At 32.9% G+C, this 7,500-nt stretch overlaps 1 protein-coding gene across 1 annotated transcript in view; it reads left to right on the top strand.

The window, feature by feature from the left end:
* The window catches only part of LOC136834193 (uncharacterized), a 514,934-nt gene that overhangs the window by 52,748 nt on the left and 454,686 nt on the right, over positions 1-7,500 (top strand). The gene's annotated exons all lie outside the window — the stretch shown is intronic.

Raw genomic sequence — 7,500 nt, forward strand, 5'->3', positions numbered from 1 at the left:
TACCATCGCGTATTTTTTTTCTGAGCGAATCGTAAATATTTTTCAATAATTTATTCGCTCTAGCAAGGATTTGGTGGGCGAATTTTAAAATTAGAGTAGCTTGCAGGGCGATCTAGCGAATAGAGGACTTTGCTTGAGAGTTGACAAAAATTATAATTAAAAATTCTATTTAAAAATTCTATTTCTGTTCAAGAATTATGACGGTGAACGATGATAAAAAGTACTGTTATATCTGTCAAGCATTTGACATTTCATTTTTTCTTCATGAAAGGTATTATTAGGGATTCACAGGATTGCATAAGTGAAGGGTATATATAAATTTATATATACATACATACATATATATATACACAGTATATATGTATAGTCTTCACTTATGCAATTCTACTATCTATTTCTTCTCTATATATATATATATATATATATATATATATATATATATATATATATATATATATATGCATATATATATAGATTACTTATATATATATATGTATGTATATATATACATATATGTAAATATATATACATATACAGTATATATGTATATATAAATATATATTATATATATATATATATATATATATATATATATATATATATATATATATTTATATATATACATGTATATATATTTACTTATATATATACATATATATACATATACATATATCTATATATACATATATATAAGAGAAAGACAAATTAACAAATGATAAATGAAACATCAAGAACAAAGGAAGGAAAGTACATGGCAAAAACCAACCCCAAATAATACAATACAAATCGAAGCAAATAAAAGAACTGGCGATAAATTTCCAAAAAAAAAGGAAGGAAGAAGGAAGAAAAATGAGTAACGCCCAAACAAAATGAGAGGAGAACGAGGAGAGGAACAAAGGAGGGAACATAATAGCAATAAAATAAGAGACAAAACAGGGGACAACAATAGACTTATTGAGAATCTGCAAATGAATATCAAATGACGAAAAAATAAATTATGAATGAGAAGTAAAATTGACAGAGAACAAAGAGAGAGAGAGAGAGAGAGAGAGAGAGAGAGAGAGAGAGAGAGAGAGAGAGAGAGAACAAATAAAAAATATTATAACAATGTATAATTGACTAGCGTATAAACTGTGCAGGGAGAGAGAGAGAGAGAGAGAGAGAGAGAGAGAGAGAGAGAGAGAGAGAGAGAGAGAGAATAAATAAAATATTATAACAATGTATAATGAAGCGTATAAACTGTGCGGAGAGAAGAGAGAGAGAGAGAGAGAGAGAGAGAGAGAGAGAGGCAAATAAAACTATTAAAACAATGAAAGTGAAGCGTAGTAGCCGCAAAACGGAAGAACGACAGCAAGAAAGAAAGAAGAGAAGAAGAAGAAGAAGAAGAAGAAGAAGAAGAAGAAGAAGAAGAAGAAAGAAAGGGAGAAAGAAAGATAGGAAGAAAGAAGATAGCGAGAGAAGGGCATCTCCATCACCCCGAAACAGTTTCGTGTTGGCCACCCCTGCGCCCTGTCGAGTTGTCAAGTCCCGCCGTTTAACAAGTTTCAACAACAAATCTCTTCAGGAGCTCCACCGGGAGGGGTGTGAGGTTGGAGAAATATATGGTGGCGATCATCATACCCGCTCCCCCTTTCCTCCACAGGCCCCCTGCCCCCCTCGGGGAGTCTCTAAACAGCGCGCTTAAATAATGCTTTATTCAACAAAAGTAGGTGAAGTGTGTTTGCTGATAATTAGCTGCATAAATATTAGAGCAGGTGTATCCTCCGCTTATTGTGTGGTGGTGGATATTCTCATGTTAATGTTGTTAATAATAATAATAATAATAATAATAATAATAATAATAATAATAATAATAATAATAATATATAATAGTAATAATGGTAAATCCAAAACAAGTGTAAGTATAGATATTATACAAGTATAAAATATATATATATATATATATATATATATATATATATATATATATATATATATATATATATATATATGTTAAAATGCATATTTACACTTACATCATTGTTAACAATTTTAGTGACTTATATACGTGATCATGACATTTCTATAAATAATAATAATAATAATAATAATAATAATAATAATAATAATAATAATAATAATAATAATGATAATAATAATAATAATACACATTGATAAATGACCTTGAATTTTTAATACCCAAGAATAGTAGACAAATTACGTGTTTTCTTCAAGATTGATAATGTTAAGAGAGAGAGAGAGAGAAGAGAGAGAGAGAGAGGGGCAGAGAGAAGAGAGAGAGAAGATCAATTTTCAAGCTCTACAAATAAATACATAAATAAAACCAATGAAGAGAGAGAGAGAGAGAGAGAGAGAGAGAGAGAGAGAGAGAGAGATTCTGTAAAAACAAATAAAATAAAACAAAACAATCCCTAGATAAAATCATTCTCACATAATGCAAATCAACTCAGTATTTACAATCAGTTATCATGCAGCCAGTTCTTGGAAGCACAAGTGCTTTCCTCTACCTGGGATCCAGTGTTAGTTTTGCAGTAAGTGGTAAAAATTCTAATACACCCGAAAATGCAATAATAATAATAATAATAATAATAATAATAATAATAATAATAATAATAATAATTATTGTGTATTATTATTATTATTATTATTATTATAAAAATTTTTAATACACCTTAAAACTGTATTATTATTATTGTTGTTATTATAAAAATATTCTAATACACCTCAAATTATTATTATTATTATTCCCTGACGCTGCTTAGATTGGTCTAAATACTTTGTCTTTATGGAAGAGGCGAGAATTTTATAAAATATAAAAAAAGGTACCAAATGTAAAATAAATAAATAAAGAAAACGAAAAATATAAAAACGCAGATCAAACTAAACACAAGTAAATGAAAAAAATGTTTATAAAAAAAAAAACTAGTTAATAGCCACTTGAAGGCTCACCCCTGTCACCCCATACTGTCTCACAAACTGACTTACAAGGCGTCCCATTTCGACGCTTCTAACACAGATGACGTCACAGAACTTCATAGTTAATAATATCGACGGGATTACGGCGGGTGGTGGGAGTAGTGGAAATGATATTAATTAATCAGCACGCGATGATTGGCTCGCGACTGATCGCTCTCGAAAAATTTGGGAGCGCTCGAAATTGACCCCCCCTGATTCGGGTGTGTCCGGATTCATTCGGAAAGGTCCGGTATTTCGGGAATTAACGATTTTCTCTCTCTCTCTCTCTCTCTCTCTCTCTCTCTCTCTCTCTCTCTTATTTTCGTAAGTGATGTTTTAGTTTTCTGTAAAAAATGTTGTTCCGCTTTGTCTGTCCGTCACACTTTATTCTGTCCGCCCTCAGATCTTCAAAACTACTGAGGCTAGAGACTTGCAAATTAGTGAGTTGATCATCCACCCTCAATCATCAAACATACCAGATTGCAGCCCTCTAATTCCAGTAGTCTTTATTTATCCAAGGTTAATTTAGTATAATCATTGCTTCTGGCAGCCATACAGGATAGACCACCACCGGCCCGTGGTTAAAGATTTCATAGGTCGCGGCTCATACGGCATTATGCCGAGACACCGAAAGATGAGATCTATTTTCGGTGGCCTTGATATGCCGCTGGCGGCTGTGAAAAGCTCGATTTCTTTACAGAAAACTAAAAAAGAGGGTACTATCAAAAACCCCACGGAATATTTCCCGCTTTCATTAATCACCTAAAACCATTATTGCCAAACCACCCCTGCTACCACCTCATCAAACTTTCCAGTATAAAACGATGATTTTGAAAAAAAAAAAAAAAACACCTAGGCTACGAAAATACGCCATGCAAACACCTTTCAGCGTTCAAAAAACCTCATAGGTTTACGCCCAAAAAGATATTAATTTTTGGTGATATGCGAAAATCGACCTTACAGCGTATTAGTTTAAGGTGAATATCGCATCAAGAGTTACGATAAGCTTGATAGCGGATGTTATTCTCGAATACACCCGTCGTGATTCATGATTCATAGTTTGCCTGTCTTAAAAAATGAATAACTTTTAATTTTTTTGTAATATTTACAATTTTCTATATCGAAGTAAATATGAATTAAGATGTTTATACTCGATAACATCACATTTGCTCAGTTAATATGCGGTTAATTCCATTCAAATATGAATTAAGAAGTTGATACTCAACAACACCATATTTGCTCAGTTAATAATGGTTAATTCTATTCCAACACAGAGGGATTTAGGAACGATACTTGTGAAAAGACTTGAATAATAATAGGTTAACACACACAGACACACACATATATATATACACATATATATATACATACATACCAAAAGAAATCTTTGAACATCCCAAATTGCTAAATAAAATCCTACCAAAATAGAAGGAAATTATTATTATTATGTGTGTGTGTATTATTATTATTATTCTTATTATTATTATTATTATTATTATTATTATTATTATAAATATTCATATTTCAAAGCCAAACAGTTCAAAGTAAAAAGAAAAATAAATGTACAGCAAACTGCAACTAAATTAAAAACGTAACAAAACCAATAAATCTACTTAAGCCAAAACAGTAAGAAAAAAGAAAACAAATGAAACAAACATCACAAAGCTCTTTAAAAACAAACACAGCTTCTTCGAAGCGCAATCAAGGTTTCTGTGGGGGGCATACAGGGCATAGCCAAGGCCACCGAAAATAGATCTACCTTTCGGTGGTCTCGAAGTATATGCCTGTGAGCCGCGGCCCATCAAACTAACCACGGCCTGGTGGTGGCTTAAATCCTATACCGTTGCCAGAAGCACGGTGCGGCTAACTTTAACAACTAAATAAAATCAAAAACTGCACTAAAACCCAGGGCTGCAATTTGGTATCTTATGATGACTGGAGGGTGGATGATCAACATACCAATTTGCAGCCCTCTAGCCTCGGTAGTTTTTAAGATCTGAGGCGGACAAGATGAAGAAAAAGCGGACGGGTAGACAAAGCCGGCGCAATAGTTTTCTTTACAGAGAACTAAAAACAAAAGCATGCAGTGTACGAACCGAGCAAAAGCGGGGCGAAACCCGCCCCCCCCGCCACCAAAAGTTGGGACCGGGTGAGTGACACTTCCATTCCTTTCTTTGCCTGCAAACCCTCGGACAACTTTCAGCTTATCTTGAGTTGCGAAAACCTGCTGGTTACCATTGTCATTTTAACTTTAGGAGTAATTTAAGTTTCTTTTTTTTTTTTGGTTGGTGGAAAGCTTTGCGTGCAAAATAAACAAATGGAACGAGAGATAGATCAGTCACAGATTCAAATTCCTACATGTTGTTTTAAATTCCAGAATTTTTAGTTTTTTTTTTTTTTTAATAAACAGAGTGAATTTTGTATTACATATTTCAAATTTACATCAAAAGAAAGTTTTAACATTAGAAAGTTACATCTTTTTACTTATGCAAAAAAAATAATATAAAAAATTCTAATTCCTGCAAAGTTTTTAAGTTTCAGACTTATCAGTTTTCTTTCTTCTTTTAAAAGTAAACAGGTTGAGTGAATTTTATATTACATATTTCAAATTTACACCAAAACAGAATTTTAACATTAGAAAGTTATCACATCTTTTTACTTATGTAAAAAAATATATAAAATTCTAATTCCTACACACTTTTTAAATTCCAGAATTTTCAGTTTTCTTTTAAAAATAAACAGGTAGAGTGAATTTTGTATTACATATTTCAAATTTTCATCAAAAAACAAAATTTCAACATTAGAATTCATCACATCTTTTTTTTATTTATATAAAAAATGTAAAAGATCAGAAGAGTCCTTGTGACTTAAGATAATGAAGTTAGATTTTTCTGACTGAAGCACAATCACCAATTATTGGAATAAGGACGACCTATTAGCCTGCAAAAACACAGAAGTGCATAAAATCCTTCTCCTTTCCTCAAATGTGGACTTGCCGAACTCCTAGCACTGTTGACATGAATTTCACTAAAACCTCACTGAAATTCTGCACCTCTTTGGAATCAGTGAGAATTTTGCATAAGATCTTCAGATGATATCCTGTTTATGTCTTCATTTTTAGTTTTCTGTTAAAAGAAAACTATTATTGCCAACTGTCTGTCCATCCCCGCACTTTATTCTATCCGCACTTTCTGCCTTCAGATCTTAAAACTACTTAGGTTAGAGGGATCAGAAAAGTGGAATGTTGATCATCCACCCTCCAATCATCAAACATACCAAAGTGCAACCCTCTGGCCTCAGTAGTTTATTTTATTAAGGTTAAAGTTGCTTACGATCGTGGCTTCAGCAACTACATAGAATAGAGCCTGCACCTGAGCCGTGGTTAAAGTTTCATACAGCATTGCTGAGACCACCTAAAGATAGATCTATTTTCCGGTGTACAGAAAACTCGACTGCGCCGAAGACAGAAAACTCGACTGCTGAAGAAACTTCGGCGCATATCCTCTGTTTTTAGTTTAACACAACATGTATTGTTTCTGTATGTGGAAGCAGGACTGGTTATACATTTTATTCCCAACATTGAAGTTCCCGCCACCCCCGCCACCTACCCCCACAACAACGAGATAACACGAATATCTGAACGTTATTAAACTCAGCTAAAAACATTGCGTTGTTACCCTCTCACGCCGTTGTTTTTCCGGGGCAAAATAATGTGGACACGGTGTATCATTTCGCTAATAAGGACACTCATTAGGATAATTACTTCATTATGCTGCCCTCCTGACGCAGCGTCATTAAATAAATTACCAAATTATTAATTATTATCAGTTGCTGGTTTTAAATAAATTATCATCAGTCGCTCATTACGTTCCGTCATTCCTGCTCTGACCAAGAGCTTGTACTGTATATTACTAAGTGTCTCCTTGCCCAGTCCGCTGGGCTCTCCACCGAGAAAACCCGGGTTCGATTCGCGAGCGAGGAAGAAAGCATTCAAAACGTTTTCACTGGATGTCATTGCGCGTCTTTTGATCTAAGCTGTGATTGTGTACTTGGTAGGTAGTAGACTGTGGTGTGGTCGGAGAAAGGGAGTCAATATTGTGAGAAATTATTTGACTATATTTGTAAAAATTATCGAATATATTTTCCAAGCAAGATGACGATTCTTTAAGGATCCCAGTGGACGAAAACGCGAGAATTAAGATTAAATACAGTGAAAAAAAACATATATAACGAGGTATTCACTTTCTATTTTAACAAGCTCAGGAGTGCTATATGTATATATATATAGATATGTATATATACTTTACACACATATATACACACATATATATATATGTATATACATATATACATATATATATGTATGTATGTATGTATGTGTGCATACATATACGGTATATATATATATATCTATGTATATATATGTATATATATAAATATCTATATATACACACTCCAGTAATACTTACATACGCAACAATACTACACAGTACATAGAAACATACATAAACACGTTCATGCAACTTGAGAGAGAGAGAGAGAGAG

The sequence above is a fragment of the Macrobrachium rosenbergii genome, chromosome 53 (assembly GCF_040412425.1).
Source record: "Macrobrachium rosenbergii isolate ZJJX-2024 chromosome 53, ASM4041242v1, whole genome shotgun sequence".
Classification (NCBI taxonomy): domain Eukaryota; kingdom Metazoa; phylum Arthropoda; class Malacostraca; order Decapoda; family Palaemonidae; genus Macrobrachium; species Macrobrachium rosenbergii.